Source organism: Telopea speciosissima, chromosome 3 (assembly GCF_018873765.1).
Source record: "Telopea speciosissima isolate NSW1024214 ecotype Mountain lineage chromosome 3, Tspe_v1, whole genome shotgun sequence".
NCBI lineage: Eukaryota > Viridiplantae > Streptophyta > Magnoliopsida > Proteales > Proteaceae > Telopea > Telopea speciosissima.
In genome coordinates, this window is record NC_057918.1 from 17,893,893 (window position 1) to 17,904,474 (window position 10,582).

Consider the following 10,582-nt stretch of genomic DNA (forward strand, 5'->3'; position numbering starts at 1 on the left):
CTATATACAGTTTTATAGATTGTATGTCGGGTCACGGATTGACCCGAATTGGTATCAGCATTGGTCAATCCCAATTTCTGGTTGATCTTGTATCGGGAAATACTACAGATCAGGAATGATATTATAATATAATAAATAATTAATTAAATAAACTAATTTTTTTTTAAATCAGGGGCAAAACCGTCCGATTCATATCGGTCCATATAGGCCAAGTATAGGATAGTGATAATAAATTTTTTTTTTTTTTTGGTAAGAGATAAATTTATTGCAAAGAACGGGAAACACTCCTAGTATCCGAAATCACAGCTTCAGAGAACAAGGGATCGGAATTGGGCCAGACCATCCTTCCCGCAACGGATAGTGCCCTTCTGGCAAGGCAGTCTGCTAAAGAGTTAGCAGCCCTTGGAATATAAGCAAAGGTACAATCATCAAAGTAGGAGGAGAGATGTCTAATGTCCTCCACAATAGGCAATACAATAAAATCCGGGGTCTTAGAAGGATTTAAAAGTGACGAAATAATGCCTAGATTATCACTTTCGATAGTGATAGAGAGTGTTCCTTCTGAAATGGCCTCTAAAAGACCTTCTCTGATCGCCATCGCCTCACCAACCAGAATATCATCAAAGGGAGTGGGGTTTGACACGGCAATGCAACACCTGCTGAGATGGTCCCTGATAACAAAACCAATACCACTCCTCTTCACCCCTGGATCCAAAGAAGCATCACAATTAAGTTTGAAGGAACTAGGGAGAAGGTGAAGCCAAGCTTCCTGTACAGGGACCCGAGTATGAGCATTAGAGGAATGGCCGAAACTGGTGGTCAACAAAAACTCATCACACGCCCTTTGGGCAGCCTGTATGACCTCAACCCCCATCCAATTTTTGCCACAAAAAAGAAGATCGTTTCTTGAGGTCCAGAGGTACCAAAGAACAAAGCAACCAAGAGTTGTTATCTCCTTGAAAACAGTCTTGCCCCGAGCAGCAAGGGAGAGCCAAGCCTGCAGGAACTGATAGAGATGAAGGTTGTCATCACAAGGCAAAAATGGGTGAAGGTTACAGCCGAACCAAACAGCCCTCGCAAACGTATATTGGAAAAGAATGTGATCAACAGATTACTCATGAGCACCACACCAACGACAAATAGTGATAATAATTGCTCAACCATGTATTTAAAAGTTTCATGATTTCGATTTAAACGATGCAATTTGATTTTGATAAATGATATAGGTTAGGTTTTGACACCCTTACCTTATGGCTTTACTCCTAAGGGCTTGGCTGGTTGTAGCGAAATCTCATGACCAACACGTGGTGGTTATAAAGGCAGTGATGAAATGTGTCATGAATGCTGCGTCTGGAACGTAGCTTTCTTCATTTATTTGGGAGTGCTTCTTATGCGGTACTGTGTGGTAAATTTTTCTTTCAAACCAATTTCCTGGGGCCCGTAATCTCAGGCGTCTAAATGGAATCACATTCTAATTAAAAAGAATATTTTTAAAAATATTCAAACGAACCAAAGAAGGGGATTATTTCATTTTGGCGCCTGCGATTACATGCCTGATTTGTAGAATTTTTTTTTTTTTTTTGTGGAGAAAATTACAAGATTATTGAAAATTGAGTTTTACTTTACAAAATTAACAACTCAATTTTTATTTTACTTAATCTACCCCGAACAAAAATGAGTATTTCAAAATTATTCAAAACAATGCCACTCCTTCGATTATGCATGATTTCTTACAATTCTATCATGTGTCTGGACGCAGCCTGCGCTGCGACACAGAGAATAGCGCCCCATAAAATAAAATAGAATAACCTATAATAAAAATAAGAGAACAGCTATGAAAAATGGTAAAATAGATGCATAAATCAAATTATTACATCATCATAATTTATATATTTTTTTTTCTTGATATCCAAACATAACCTAGGGTTTTAAGAATTGGGAATTGAATTGGTTGATTTGGATCGGAATTAGCTGTGATCGCTCCTAATTCCCACCAATCTGGCACAGCCGATTCACACCTAAAAACCCTAAGATTTTCTTATTTTTTGAGTTGGGGACCGATCCAGATGCCAATGACCGATTCCGGGTTTTAAAACCCTGATATAAGAGGATGGGCGAACCCTGCTCCATTTGTGGCGGAAAACTTTCGGATACCAAATTGTAAGGTGTGGATCAGATTTTTCCACGTAGAGGCACCACCGAGTCGCACCGACGTTCACTCGTTTCAATCTGTATGTAATTGAGGCTCTTAACTCATGGTGCGACTTTTGAATGGCTAAAGCTGTTATACATAAAAGGTCAGAACGAACGTACGATTTGACACTTGATTGTCTTTTTTTAATTATGGTGCTACACTACTATTGTTTTCATCTGCTATGTAATTCAAGTCTGTGGGGTTTAAAAAATGGAAAAAAAATAATTAAGTTTAATTTTATTTTTTACACTTATTTGTCTTATAAAATTTATTTATTTTTAAAAATATTTTTATTGGGAAAGTTTCAGTATACTGTCGTGCACACCATACACGACTGTGTTACAACCATTGGATGAGATGAGAGACCATACACTGTACATGATGTTACGGCTGTGTACAAAATCTTTCACCTTATTTTTTTGGGTAAAGTACACGTACTTCCCTATAATGCACCCAATATTCCTCGTACCCCCTTAATGTACCTAATATTTCTCGTACCACCCCTCAATATTTCACATACCACCCCTGTTTTACCCCTATGCCATTTAAGCCAACACCAAGTATTAAATGCTAAAAAAGACCAAACTACCCTTTCTTCTATTCTTTTTAAAATTTGAAAAGATCTAATTGTCCTGATCTATTTGTTAAAATTTAAAAAGACTAAAATGCCCTCATCTTCCCCAAATCATTATCTTCTTTTACATACCCACCACCACCATCACCACTTGTACATCATCTTCTTGAGTGTGTGTGTGGCAGAGAGACAGAGAGCAATGGCTGAAAGGCGCAGCAACAGCAGGCACGGTCAAGGTCAAGGAAGGGAGAGGAGGTCTTCTTCCCTCTTCTTCGTCTTCAAAGTGTTCAAGACAAGTAGGGGGAGGAGGTCAGGCGATGGAGAATCCGAAGATATGTGGGACGAATCAGTAAACATGAGAAGGGTACGTCACAGCGACGAAGACAAAGATTGTTGGGTTGCTGAATCTGACATTGACAGGAAGGCCTCCGCCTTCATTGCCAGATTCTACGAGTCTCGTGTTTCCGAATCCGAAATCCAAACTATTGCCCTATGAATTATGATCAGTTAATTATGTACATCTATGACACCATTGTAGATCGATTATTAAGATGACATACACAGAGGAAACCAACTCTGTTTGAATATTAAAATCTCTACTTTTTGAAACGCTGAAAGCCTAAAATAATTCTAAACTGTTTCCTTATGATCTTTTCTAGAGAAATCACAGCGAGGAGGTGAAATCATTATTTGATTTCTCTCCTGTTCTTTTTCTAGGGCTTTCAATTTCTTCCACAAGCTCCTCTTGGACCTTAGGTTTCCAATCAATTATTCTATTTTTTCCCCAAGAATATTTGGAGGATCGAGTTCTATGGCTTCCAGGTTTTGCTTCAGATTTAGATCTCGTTTTTATAGCACTCTCTCACAATTCTTTGTCCACCGCGGCTCCCCCTTTATCGCCATTCCCGAATCTCTATTAATTACTTCTCCTTCTCCTAATCTCCCTGTTATTCCTGTCGTATTTCCCTTCTCAAGTGCTGGAATCCGGTATCTATTGACCTTCAGTCGCCAACCAATTCGTAAATGAACCGTTGACATCGGTGCCAGAGCTCATCAACTTCAGAACCGCCCCTCTGAGTTACGCTCTGACCTTCAGTTGGTGGTGGTGATAGTGGTGGTGATGTAAAAGAAGATAATGATTTGGGAAAGATGAGGGTATTTTAATCTTTCAAATTTTAACAAATAGGGCAGGGCAATTAGGTCTTTTTAAATTTTAAAAAAGATAGAAAAAAAAATAGTTTGGTCATTTTTAGCATTTAATACTTGGTGTGGATTTAAATGGCATTAGGGGGTAAAATAGGGGTGGTAAGTGGACTATTGAGAGGTAGTACGTGGAATATTGGGTGCATTAGGGGGTATGAGGAATATTGGGTGCATTACAAGGGCTACATGTATTTTACCTTTTTTTTTTTAAATTGTAGATCAAAGAAAATTTTCCATTTAAAAATCAGAATTGGGTAAAAAAAAAAGGGTTAAACAAATCAATCAATTTGAATTGAAATCAGCTAAAACCTAATCTAGATTCTTATTGTTAGGAGTCAAAGTCCATGAGTTTATAAGGTTAAGGTAGAATCTGATCGATCAGAAATGGAATCGAATGCACCCGATTCAGATATTGATTTATCATTCATTGTTTTAAAAACCTTGGGTTTTATGTTGGGAGTCCAAATGTTCTCTAATGACGTTTAACTACCAAAGTCGATCCCCACACCCCATGAATGGTGTGAGATCAATTCTAGTGATTAACATCGTTGGAGAGGAATTATATTCCTTTGTTGGTGCCCTCTTACATACCATTTGTTCAGAAAATTCTCTCCCAATAATAGTATAAGAAAAGGATTTCTGAACCACTAGGGTTACATCACGTCGTTCGAGAAGAATTATACTCCTACGTTAGTGCCCTCTTATATGTCATTTACTCAGATATTTCTCTCCCAAAAGGATTTTTGAACCACCAGGCCAGGTACGGTTAGTGGATGCCAAATGTCTTTTCCAATTCCATAAGTATCTCTGTGTAGCGTCAGTGGCAGTAAATAGGATACTTGGCATCACCATAAGTGCATAGGATCCAAACTCGCACCTACGTATCTATCTATTCCCTTTTCACATAAAATGACTTCATTGTACTCCTATATATGATACTATTTTTATTTTAACTCATTCTTAAGCTCCCCTCTCTCAATGAAGAAGTGATAAACCCTTTTTTTCTTGGAAAAAAGGTTCTCTGGATAAGGTTTGTTAGTATCTTTGTATCCATCTCTCTTCTTTACATGAAATGGCCTCGTTATCTTCTACCCTTTTTTTCTTGGAAAAAAGGTTCTCTGGATAAGATTTGTTAGTATCTTTGTATCCATCTCTCTTCTTTACATGAAATGACATCGTTACCATCCCATGTAGGATATCACTTTGCCCCACTTTATTGGTTCGCTTCTCTACAGTTTGACCAATCACATTTTTCGTATTCCAAATGTAAGACAACCTGAACTTGTCATTACATTACAACAAGTGTTTCTTTATTCCAATCATCCCACGTCATAAATTTTTATTTTTTTTTAACCAAGACAATGATTGATAGAGGAGATATCTTAGATAACATAAAAATAATAATAAGACTGAGTATTTCTCCACCCATAGTGAATCTCATTCACCGCAGAACACGCAGCAGAGGGCAGGAAAAAGTATCGGGAGGGCGTTTTGGAACATATCAAAACCCTAGAAATGGTTAGTGGAGGAAACTTGGTCAAAAAAGAAGAGGGTGAGGGAAGGGAAGATGGATGAAAGTATTATTATATTTTCACGAAGATAAAAACGAGAGAGACAATAAATAATAGAAAACTTGCATAAATTCCAATAGAACATAATTTGTAGCAAGAACCACAATAATCTAGCTACTTATTGTCGTGCAGGTGCAGCACAAGCTTTCAGACTGATCAAGTTACGAAGGAACTTTAATTCCCATTCCCTTACAAACATTGCAAAACAAGTCGTTCAATCATCTCAGATGTTAAATGATTTTCCCAATCCCCAACTTTACATTTCCTAAAGTAAATCTCATTCCCAAGATCCAAACCCAGAATAGGGTTTTCTCCAGTCTTGTTTACTTCAAGATTACTCAATTTCTCAAAACTACATAATCTTACAATCTCATCCACAACCCCTTCCTCCATTTCCTGTGTGGTAAAAGGGAAACCCACAAAGTGAGCTAACCTTTGCAAGTAAAGCTTTGGATTTGCTTTAACCTCTTCATACTTGAGGAACAACACTTTTTCAGGCCTCTCTAAGCTAGCTCTCCAGTACCCTAACACATGATCCCAGAAAGGCCCAAAATGGGAAATTCCCTTGCAGAATCTCTCAAATGCATCCACTACAGTCAATGGTGGTTTTGATAGTTTATCTCTTATCTTGTTAGTGAAATGCTAGAAATACACAAAGACATCTTTAGGGTTCCGGCAGCCGGATTGGATCATACTTGGTTGCAGAGATGAATAAAGCATGTGAAATCCGAGGAGTCTTGGAGAAGAGAAGGGCTTTGATCCATGTAGCACCGGATTTTGGGGTACTTGCAAAGAAGATGTCGCTGGACCGAGGCTTGAAGTGGTCTTGGATTGCTATTACTGCTCTGCAATGTAAATCTGGAAACCAGAAGTTTTGGTATTGGCAAAGATGATTCTCAAACATCCAACTTTCCTCCTTTGGAAGGGTTGACATGAGACTCTCGTATCTCTGGAAAGTTCTCTCATCTTTCTCCTCCTCTTCTTTGGTTTTGGTTACAAAGCAACTTTCGTAAGAAATGTAGTTTGCCATTGTGGGAGTAAGGCTCTCTCTCTCTCAGGTTTGGTTTGTGAGAACCACCAACTGATCGCTTATTCAACCATTTAATAAAGCTCGAGAAGAATGGGGATGGATGTGGATGAAGAAGAAAACTCATCAGCCACTTCCAAACATCCGTAGGATTAGAATCACTTAATCTGGGTCATTGAAATAAAAACACGTTAACATAGTTGTTTCATACGTTGTTTGAGCCTTTGAGGTATTAGTATTGGATCGGAGATTCATATCGGTATCGTTAGCCACCAATTTCGATAACATGCCGATGCCATATCAGTGAAAGTGTGAAACGATGAGTGCTGGTTTACGATACACCGGTGGTGTGTCCAATCTTGTCTCTTATGAAAATAAGTCAAGTTTCATATACCTCCTATGTATATACAATTGTACATATATTGTGGATCTTTGTCCCCTTCAGTTCCCTGCTGGCCAGTTCCCTCAATGCTTGTAATAAGGGAGGTGCAATAACCACCCTACCCCTGCCCAAACACTCTGCCCAGGTGGGGTCCATCCCCCACCCTCCCTTATTATAGGCATTGGAAATTGGGTTAGGCACGGAACTGGAGGAGATAATTTTCTTATATACTCTTGTCCCTAGGGGTGTCAAACGATCGGTTCGGCTCGGTTTCGGTCTCGGAATGGTGAGACCAAAACCAAACTGTTAAGAAACTTTGGTTTTCCATTGGTTTCGGTTTATTTCAATTTTTCAATATCGGGTTAATACCGGTTTAGATTGGTTTGTTTTCGGGTTTAAGCCACAATGAAATCTTAAATTTATAATTTGTAGTGAAGAAAGATTCGATAAAAACACTTCAAGTCACCTTCCCATATTAAAACAAGTATACAACTAAAAATAAGAAAATTGATTTGATGTGTTCATGTTGTAATCCGAACAAAGAAGAATAAATTATATGGGGAAGAATGGAAGAAAATTAATATTCAAATCAATGGACAAATAGAGTTTTAGAGAAATCATTGTTACAAATCATATGATTATTTATCATTAATTGTAAGGGGAAGATAATTAAAACTGAAATCAATGAATAGTCATGAGAAGATAATTAAAATAGAAATCACAAAATGAACCTTGCTATCAAATAATTTATTTGAAAACCAACTAATTTTGTATAATAAACAAGGAGATCAATGGAAGAAGCATGGTTACAAATCAATTTCCTTTTTTTCATAACCTCATACTCGTTGATTTGTAACAATTTCCCTTACAATCAGAAAGTTGCTCACTAATATTGAAATCAATGGATAATCAACTCACCTATTCATAACCTTATACTCAATGATTTTTTCATCGGTTTCATTTGGTTCGGTTTTCGGTTTGTTATCGATCGCTCCAGTGCGATCCGATTTTCAACCGATCCCGTCATACCCCAATCCAAAACCAATCCAATAAGGGAAAGTGAAATTACATTTCCCCCTCTATTTTTGGAGAGTAAATGCACACTACATAGGTGCAATAGTAGTGAGAAGGTTGCTCCATAAGACTTGGTGGTGATGATCCCAAGTAAGACCGTGTACATTATAACCCTCCTTAGACCCTACGGTGGTGGAAATCTCATGCACTCGGTACGTCCTTTTTTTTTAATCTTATCCCAAGAAAAAGAGGAGGAACAGAGAGCTTCTAGATCAAATATTCTATCCATCGGACATTCAAGAAATTCTCTAATGTTCAGCTTCTCTTATTTCCTTGCGATGACTATCAGACATGGCGGGACCTCATAATGGAGAGTTTACAGTAAAGTCTGTTTATCATCTATTATGCAATCAGCAAAAACATAAAGATTTTGATAGTCCCTCCTCTTCAGCAAGCTCCATCCCTCCGGTCCCTAAATCGGTATAGAAGCTGATTTGGAATTCTGCTACTCTTCCAAAAATCAAAAACTTTCTGTGGAAGGCATGTGTTGCTAGCCACAAGTGATGGTCTTAGGATGAGATAAATTCAAGTTGATCCCCAATGTCATCGGTGTGGAGCTTCCCCGGAAACAATAGGCCATTTTCTCATTGAGTGTCCCTTTGCTCATGCGGTCTGGTTTGGTTGCCCACCGACCATAAACTTCCACTCCTTGGCTAGCCCAAGTATTGTAGAACGTGTTGGAAAATGGGGGCAATAAGAAGCGTCCGATCATTAGTTTGTGTTCCTTTATTTGCTGGTATTTATGACGAACCTGGAATGAATCGCTTCATAATCGAGCAATCCTCTCCCCTGGAGGTTTGTAGGATGTCTTCAAATGCCTTTGAAGACTTTTGGGCTGTTTTCAATCCCACGGTGGCTTCCAATCAGAGATCATCTCCAGCGATGGTGCCTTCCCCTCGATGGAACCCTCCTCCAAGCAGCTTTGTCAAGCTTAGTCGTGATGCATCGAGCCAAAGAAATGGTGTCTCCATTGAAATTGGCTTAGTCGTCAGAGGAGTCGATGGAAAGGCCCTGGTCGGTGTATCGGATCCTCTAAAGTTTGCAACCATTCTCCAAGGAGATCCATTAGGTATTAGGACTGGAATGCTCCAATTTGAAAAGGTCATCGTGGAATCATAAAAAGGAGTTGATCTCCATCCTAAACACGCCACACTACCTTCCTCCTCAGGAGATTGCTGCTATAGTTAAGGATATAAAAAATTTATCACCTTCCTTTTGGATTGTTCTTTGTTGCTGACACCTTAACCCAGAAGGCTGTCTTTAGGATGTGCGACATCGTAGAAATTATCCACTCCATGGCTAGTTCATGTTTGTAACTTGGACTCCATTAGTTCATCACATCCAAATCAATAAAAAATTTTCTACCAAAAATAGAAAAAAAAAAAAGGGGAGGAATAAAAAACAGCAATGTTAGTTTGTGCCTATGTGGTTTCTATTAAGAATCGGCAGTCTTTTTAGGGTCAACTTGTATTTTGAGGATTTTAAAAGCCAGGAGTTGTGGAACATTTGGAATAAATATTAGATAATATAAAGTTACCCGTCTGAAAGGAGATTGAAACCTCTTTCTTAGAGTTTCAACTAACATTAATAGGAGGATGAGATCACCACCTATAGTCTTGGAGTTTGATTTCTATTAAGATGGGAGTATTAGTCCCCTTAATGGTTATATAATGTCAGCTTATCAAAATTTAAAAAACGCCCTTCTATTTGGACTGCAACAATCCAAACTAATCTTTCCTAAAATGGACTGCTTGCCAATTTAGGTATTCCTCTCCCCATTTATTCGGCATCGACATCGGATCTCCAACTTGCATATTCTAATCACCTATCCATTACATCTAATGTAAGAGATTTAAGCTTTTCTAGCATGAACTGTAATTGAGATCAAGGCAGATAAAAGAAACAAGAAATCCAAAACATATAAAGAATGGAAACAATTAAAAGCCAAGCACAGTCCAGTCTTATCCAACAAGTCATGTCCCAAAACCTCTGCTCTACTAGGCCATTGCCATATCTACAGAGTTTGCGGGTCGAGTAAAAAATTAGCAATCTTAATGGAATTTAAAGGTTGCCCCCAATAAACAAACAGAAATAGAGAAATAACAGAGGATCCTCTGCCCATCCCCTTTGCCTTACTAAAATGGCATGCTAGAATCCATGTTACAAGCCTAAAAGCGTATATGAGGAACCGAAACAAAGCAAGCGCAGAACAAGTTACATAAGCAAATATTTTAAGCAGGTCTCTGTTATGGCATCAACAAAAAAAACACACAAAATCCAACCAGATCGGACTCTAACCAGTTTTATGACGTATCTGGTGGTTTTAGACCATTCGAGGTACAAAATTGTGAATTTAAACATCTATCCAGCAGTCAATGGTTGGCCATAGGAGTGATTTTTTCCCCTTAATTTTAATTAAATCATATGATGACAAAATATAGTCAATTTAACAACATACCATGTAGCTCACAAAAACCTACAAGCATAGGTTCAGTAATAGTCAAGACCCCAAAAATAAAAGACACTATCAAATATCATCCATTTCTCTCTGCATTTG

The 10,582-nt window shown here is 38.2% G+C and overlaps 1 pseudogene; it reads right to left on the bottom strand.

The window, feature by feature from the left end:
• Positions 1-5,731: 5,731 nt before the first annotated feature.
• LOC122654916 lies at positions 5,732-6,610 on the bottom strand (annotated as a pseudogene).
• Positions 6,611-10,582: the final 3,972 nt, after the last annotated feature.